At 38.4% G+C, this 7,564-nt stretch overlaps 1 long non-coding RNA gene across 1 annotated transcript; it reads left to right on the forward strand.

Moving 5' to 3' along the window:
• Nucleotides 1-208: 208 nt before the first annotated feature.
• On the forward strand, nucleotides 209-6,960 carry LOC133206784 (uncharacterized). Its single transcript, XR_009723880.1, has 2 exons — nucleotides 209-4,958; nucleotides 4,993-6,960. It is a non-coding gene; the product is annotated as an uncharacterized LOC133206784 (long non-coding RNA).
• Nucleotides 6,961-7,564: the final 604 nt, after the last annotated feature.

A 7,564-nucleotide genomic window follows, 5' to 3' on the forward strand; every position in this document is an offset into this window, starting at 1 on the left:
GAATGAGTGAGTGGTTTAATATTTAACCTAACTCTGGTACTCGGAGGAACACAGTTTCAGCAACATAGGACTTGGCAAGAGCTTACAGCTTGGTTGTACCCCCTCCTGGTACAGAGTTTTGAAGCAGGGTGCTGTCAGAGCCCCCTCTGGTCTGTCTGCAGAGGGTACATGTGTATGTACCTCAATGAATAATTTGTACACATTTTATTGCGGAGGCTTCTCCACTGGGAACTCTAGCACAAAGGCCAGAGATCAAAAAGACACAAAAGCAAAGGGATGATTCCTCCAGCCAAGATTAAGAGATGTTTGTGAAATACAGTGGAAAGGCTGCCCCTGCTCTTTCAGTGGATAAAGGGAGGAGAGGAGTCTTTTAACAGCAGAAAAAAAACACAACATACCAACAAACCTTAATGCCAAAATACTATTTATGGTGCAATTACTCGCTCCTCAAGGAAAGATGTTGACTGAGAAAATTCTATATATGTTGCAAACTGGAAAACACAGGGAGATGTGAAAGATACTTTTTAGATATAACTTCGTTGCTATTGACAGGAGTTGTTTATTAGCAATAAGATAAAAGTGTCTCAAACTAAGGCCTGGGAGACAAGGATTTTGTATGGCTGTTACGCCAGTGATTGTTAAATGTAAAAATCAGCTCTTTATAGTAGATTATAGGTCAAAGAACTTCTTTTATTATTTTCATTACAGAGGATGAAACTCAGATGGCTTTCACAAAAGAAAGAAAAAAAAAGTGAGAAAAAAACACATTTTAAAATAGGCTCAGAAGATGGGCTTTTCTGTATATGGAATACTGTAGGCTTGGTGTCGTTCAAGTGCTTGTGCCTTTTCTCATGCTCTCAGTGTCTCGTGCAGTACGTCCAAAGGCAGATAGCGGATTTGCAGGTGCATGTTCCTTTAGTGAGAATAGTCCTCGCATCAACTAGTTCATGCACAGCTGAGAAGTGCATACACGGGGAGCTGTGCACTTGTAAAGGTGCAGAGCAGGAAAAAAACTAGCAAAGATGAAGATCAGTATATGATGTGGTAGAATATTATAATTAGGGAACAGCTGTGAATCTTTAGAGTAGGTAAGCTATTTGTTATGTATTTGTTCGTGCTCAGGTATTTTGTCACTCAACTCATCATGGAAATTACTGCTGAAGGAATTCCAACTGTATTAGAAGTTAGCATCTATTCTTGCTTGTTTAGAAGCAGGAACAGTATCCTGATTTCAGATGAAATCGCTATAGAGGCATCCATATCTTAAGGCATGATCTGTAAGTGTAGCATATCATAGCACATCTGCTTTCTTCAAAGATTCTCTCAAACAAGTTTGCAAAATTTACTGATCTTTTTCCTTACTTTCATTTCCCTCCTGTGCTTGAGTCTCAGATGCAAACCTCAGTGAGAGAAGACAATGCTCAGGTTATTTAACAGACTTTTTTTCTCATGTCGTAGTACAAAACTGACAAATTCCTTTGTCTAACACTTGGCTATTCAGATAACCTCTATAGTTAGAGAAGGAAATGCAAGTTAAAGATGCAAATACTGAAAGAATTTTATCAAGTGCAAAGCAGAAACATTTTTAAAGATAGCTGTCATGTCTTGCTGCTCAACTGATCTTACTTCGTCATTCCCAAGTCCTGGTATATGCTCAGAACAACCTAGAAGTAAATATATTTTGTTTCTGAGATCATTTCTGAATCACAGAACAGGCAGTAACTGGGGGTGATGTTGGATTAACAAGCAAAGACCTATCATCCCACTGCAGTTCTTTAACAGGATTGCAGTTCCTTCAAATCAATTCCCATTGATTCTCAAGGCCAGAGACTGTCCCCTGTATAATTTGTTTTACTTGTGGCAACAGATATTTGCCTGTCTATTCTTTGAGTTGTCCATTATTAACAAGCTAATGTTTATTCTAACAAATGAGCATCACTGTATTTTCCTGCAGGTACCATTCCCATGTATAAGGATGCTTCAACAGTGGAAGCTGGCTCTGTTCTTCCTCCCATGCTTGCTTACCTGACTCTTTAATGAAATGCATAACTTAACAATTCTTATTTCTCATGCTGCAGAGCCATGCAAAACACAGTTGGACTTCTGGATTTGACCCACGGCATTAACAAATGGGAGATACATCTTCTCACTGTAAGCTGAGTGCATTGGAAATGGTACCCACTGGGAAGCAATAAACACGGTTCCTAACCATGCTGATTTTATAGTAATTTTCCAGAGTGCAGCTGTGGTTTAAAACTTTGTGCAGGTCTCTGTAATCTTCTTTTATTAAAAAATAAAAAATAAAAAGGAAAAGAAAAAGAAAAAGAAAAAATAAACCCAACTTTAATTGTTCTTCCACAGTAATTGTTCTCTTGAAATTTGTGATGTGCAAGAAGAATGTCAGTTAATTAACATTCGACACTCCAAATAGATTCCTACAAAAACTATTTATAAACCCAGCAGCAATTAAAAAGAACATATTTTCCAGTTACTACAGCATACATATGTATATACTCAGATAAAGCTAATTTGTGCATTCTTCCACCGTTCATCTCTTAAGATACAGAACTCAAAGTTCGTTTTCAGATTGACTGGTGAATTTGATCTGTTTTGGGGAAATGTGTACATAAGTGCTTATAGGCTATTAGTAAAACTGGTGAGCCTTCAAAGCAATTTTATGTGAGGCAAAGGATCCTAGAAGGCAGACTTGGTATCAGTTGTGCTTGCAAAACCTTCTTGAATGATCTACAACAAAGCAAAAAAATCAAACTAAAAGACATTCTTAAAGGACTGAGAAATTCTGCCTGGTGAATATGTCATTAAGTTATACTTACACCAGCACTCTGGACAGAAGCATTTATTATACTGGGATTTGCTTGGGTTACAGTCAGTTTATAATCATAAAGGGCTTCCCTGAAGGTCCACCGTAGAAAATGGATTACTTTCTTTCTAGTTTAATGGAGTCCAACAAGCCTCAGGAGTAACCAAGTAGGCATTTTGGCTTTAAATTTCACAATGCCTCTCTAAGTAAAATTTACTTTTAAGGAATCTCTTTAATAACTACTTTACAGCTCACTTGAACTTTGCTATCAAGTGAAACTGTCAGTTATTGTGCAGAAAATACTGATTAGGCTAAGTCAATGAAAATGTCTGTGGAAATGTAGGCTTTGTATTAAAAAACAGTCCACTGGAAATAATACTAAAGCATTTCTAGGTCTTCCAGTTCTGTTAGTCACTGGATGAGGCCCAGATACCTGCCTGGATTCCAGGATAAATTAAAATACTTGTTTAAATTTTCAGACAGATTATTAATATATTAATTATATTTTATGATTTTATATTTTAAAAGTATCCTTTAAGCTATAAAAGCAAAAAAAATCCACATCTCTCTGTAAGGCCTAAGTCACTGGGCTCCATGTCAGGAGGGGAAAAACTGGGCAAGTTAGGGAGGGGAAATTTTATCCTAAGCTCAAGAAAGAGTCCTTCTGCTTTTCCCAGCAGCCTGATACCCCAGCCCTCCACAATACCACCCTGTCATGCTTCACCACAGAACCCCCTGAAAATGGATATAGGATTTGGATCTTGACAAACTTCTTTAGTGCTGGGTCACACAGGAAGAGGATGGAGGCACCTCGATGGCATGAGTGTAGGATAAGGCAGGTGGAGGTAGATCCTCTCTTCTTCCAGTTTCTCTAATGGCTGCCACTGACACAACTGAACTGTGGATGGGAAAAGGAACTGCTGCTTCTTGGGGCAGATGTTTGTGAGTTGGGGGTTGTTATTTGTAGCATGTCTCTGTGAAAGGGATAGGCAGCAAATAAAAGTTACAACACAGTGAAGATGATGCCTGTGTATGTCAAATACCCACAATACCAAAACACTGGAATATCAAGCTGGATGCCTAGGCTGTAAAAGGTTAGTGCTAAGAACATAAGTTTATGACTTGGTGCAATGCAGTACTCTAAGATGCAGTTTGTAGTTTTGCAAACTGATATGCATAGGGAAGAACAAAGGATTGCCTTTAATGCTGTTTCACATGAAGAAAAATATTTTTACATCCATTTCAAGTGTGCCTTTTGGTGTCTTTGTGTTTTACGAAATAAGGCCTGAAAAATAATTCTTTCCCCTTGAAAATCAGAATATCTTTTTCTGACTAGGTTTACATAAATCTACAAAGCCTTGACCTCTATGGGAAACTGAGATTCTCACAGCTCCACTTCTTTCCCCCCGTCGAAAAATCTCAGCAACTGAGCAGGAACTCATGACAAATATTTTGAGGAAAGCTGCAATACCCTACCACGTCAAGAAATCTCACTCTCCAGTTTCCTAGTTTTCTACTTAGTTCTGTGGCAAGAGGAGGAAAAATTAAGGATGCAATGTGCAGGATGTGCAGGTGTAATTGCAATTACCAGCAGCTCTGCCACTGCAGTACATAAGTTCAGTTCACTGTGAACATCGTCAGTGACTCCTCATTTTGGGCTGCCAGAGATGAAGTTGGTCAAAATCCCACGTCACTTTTGAAAATAATCAAAATAAAGGAAGCTTAGAAAGATAAAACAAGAAAAAGAAAAAGATTAGTTTCAGGATTTCCTTGTTTAATAAATAAAGAAGGTACTAATACATTTTTCTGTTTCGTAAGTTACAGGTAAACCATATGCACACACTTCAAAGTTCAAACCCTATGTTTTCACAGGCCAGTCAAAAACAAACCTCACCAAAACGATTTGAGGTTGTTATGCTCCCTGCTGTGATTTCTTCAAGCCAGGCGCCTAGTGCAGATCTCATGATACCAAATTCCACGTACGCATGTTGTAACCATCAGCGGTGGGATCAAACTGTAGGACCCAGAAAAGCGAGCACATTGCATGTTCAGTAATGGGCTGTATTAGGTTATTGATACTGAAGTCAGCAACACATTTCCAATTTGTCTTTTTCCTACAAATAGGGTTTTTTGGGGGGTTAGGGTTTTTTTGTGTTGAAATTCATTCCCAGAGCCTGAAGTCTTTTCTTGCATCTGCACACTCAAGTTGTGAATTTCAGTAAACTACCTGCCCCTCTTCCTAGGCAGGAATGGCAGGAAAAGCTGGGTCTCCCTTTGTTCGCTGGAGCTCTGGGATCATGATGTGAGCCCAAATCCTTGCTCATCCTTAGTGGACTCAAGCCAGTACTTTCCTGGAGACTGTCCTGTCTCCAAGAGGGGGAACACTGCCCCTCTCTCCAGATGAGGAAAGGTCACAGTGATGGCTGAAATGCAATGCAGTTGAGCATGAGCAGGAAGGCTGGAGAGGAGCTGTGATTCTGTGGTCCAAGGTGGAGGCTGACCGTCAGTTTGAAGACTGCCTAGGCTAGGTGGGTACACACCGGATCTTCAGGAACATCACATGGAGATACCCACCACATAGGCACATCCCACATTGGAACCAGACACATCCTAGGCAGGCTTCCAGGACATCTATTGGATCAGTCCGTGGGAGGCATAGGCACAGTATCCCTAGCCCAGTGACTCTCAGGTGACCTTGTGGAGGATGGGTGTGTAGAAAGCCCACCCAAGATGGTAGCCCATCTTCAGGCACTCACAGTGTATTTCTGCCTTCGAGGAACTGCAGTCCCACAGGTCAACCAGGTCTTATATGATGCCTGATAAAAAGTAAATTACTTCCTAACACTATCAAAAAAGCCTGAAAAAAATGCACATGCAAATAGACTCAAATACTTGAAATTCAAATTCCAACAGTATATTCTGTGTTCATTGCTATGTTATTATTACCAAACCCATTTTCTTCTCAGAAAACATAAACTTTCCTGCTTTAAGTTGTTGCATGATACAAAGCTAATTCCAAATGTGTTGATCTTTTACTGTATCTGTCCTGGGTTTAGTTTGTTCAATTATTTTTCATAAATGCATTTTACATCTAACTACCTCAGCTGCCTTTTGTTTTGTTTTGGCGCGTATGAAGTCATGCACTTTCTATATTCGGGGATTTGGGGGGAGTTTTTTCCATTTTGAATAACCAGGTTCAAAGCCATGTTGATCAATTTATAGAGGAGATCAATTTAACAACATATACTTATTGACAGCTGCAGAACATACATTTTATTTTTAGGTTCTGTTGGAGTATAGTTTAACAAAAAACACCATAAGCTGCTTATTAATTTGCCTTAAAAAATGTGTGCTCTTTCCTATTCAAGTTGTGTTATTTGACTCTTTTCTTGTACACAATTTATGTGGCAGAGAGTAACGTAACAGTTGGCAGATAAACAGCAAATTGAACAGAATGGACCAATAGTTTCTCAGTTCTCTGTTGAAAACTGTTGCATTATACACTGATTGTGCTAAAATAATTGTTACTGTGCTTATACTCCTTAGTCACCTTTGCAGAAATGAAGTGACGAAGGATCGTATTTGTGTTTATGGAACAGTGTAGATATCCCCCCAGTACAAGCACAGTGACTTGAGGTGAATGATAATCATTGCAGAACTTGTGCTTTGACTTGTAAACATTGTAAAAATGTATTTGGTATTTTATTTGAAATGAAGAATCAAAATAGTTATTAAAAAAAAAGAAAGAAATCTTCGTGTAAATATATATATTCTGAATCCATGTATACAAACATTCCTTTAGAGTTCAGATTGTGAAGAGTGTCTTTATTGGCTAGAGACCACTGTCCCCCGTGGCAGAGGTTACATGTGCTATAGTAAAGAACACAGTGTGTGAAGTATTTGATGTACTGCAGTACCATAGTTCTTTTGGTCTGTTAAGTAAGTTGCAATTTGTGATGAAATGAAGTTGAAAGTAGTGCTTCATACTAACAAATTTCCTTGGTTACAACTTGATTTTTCTTGTAAAACTTAAAAGGAAAACTTGAAAATTTTATATATTTGGATTTTGTAGATTTTTTTTATTTTATTGCAACACAAGGTACCAAAATCATTAAATAAAGTACACTGTGGTCATTTTACCATGGCTCTAGAGTCTTTTTTAAAACACTTAACCCTAGTGATCAGCAAAAGGATGCTAACTTTTGCACACCTGAAATTATTACCAAACACAAGACAAAAGTTGGCCCAGTATGGACAACGGTTTGGGACAGATGATCTGGCAGGCATCCCATAGCCATGCTTCCACTCCCTCTACAATGCTACTTTTTGGCAGGTGACCAAGAAAGGAAGATTAGGAGAAAACAACCACCAAACAACTAAATAATAAGCATGAGCTCAAAGAAAGAATACGTACGTATACCTCTTGGGTATATGAATTTAACTGCAAGTAGGGATGCTGTGTGACAGTTTACTCAAGGTTCTGTTTATCACAGTATTTTGTTTGTCTAGAGGTATGAAGGGTATAGTTTGTTATTGTAGCTTAACAAAGCATAATGGAGGGAACAGCAGCCCACACCATTGGTAGCTGTCTTATTTCAAACTGTTATGGTTTAACCTCAGCTACATCAGGCCATCCGTATCATAAGATTTGTATCTGTTCTTAAGCAGTAGCTTTTTCCAAGATGGAAATATTTCTTATTCATGGGAGACTACACACACAAATAAAATAAATAAATAAAAGAG

Source organism: Neopsephotus bourkii, unplaced genomic scaffold, assembly GCF_033783945.1.
Source record: "Neopsephotus bourkii isolate Nb327-2 ecotype Australia unplaced genomic scaffold, CSIRO-AGI_Nbou_v1 NB_1820, whole genome shotgun sequence".
Classification (NCBI taxonomy): domain Eukaryota; kingdom Metazoa; phylum Chordata; class Aves; order Psittaciformes; family Psittacidae; genus Neopsephotus; species Neopsephotus bourkii.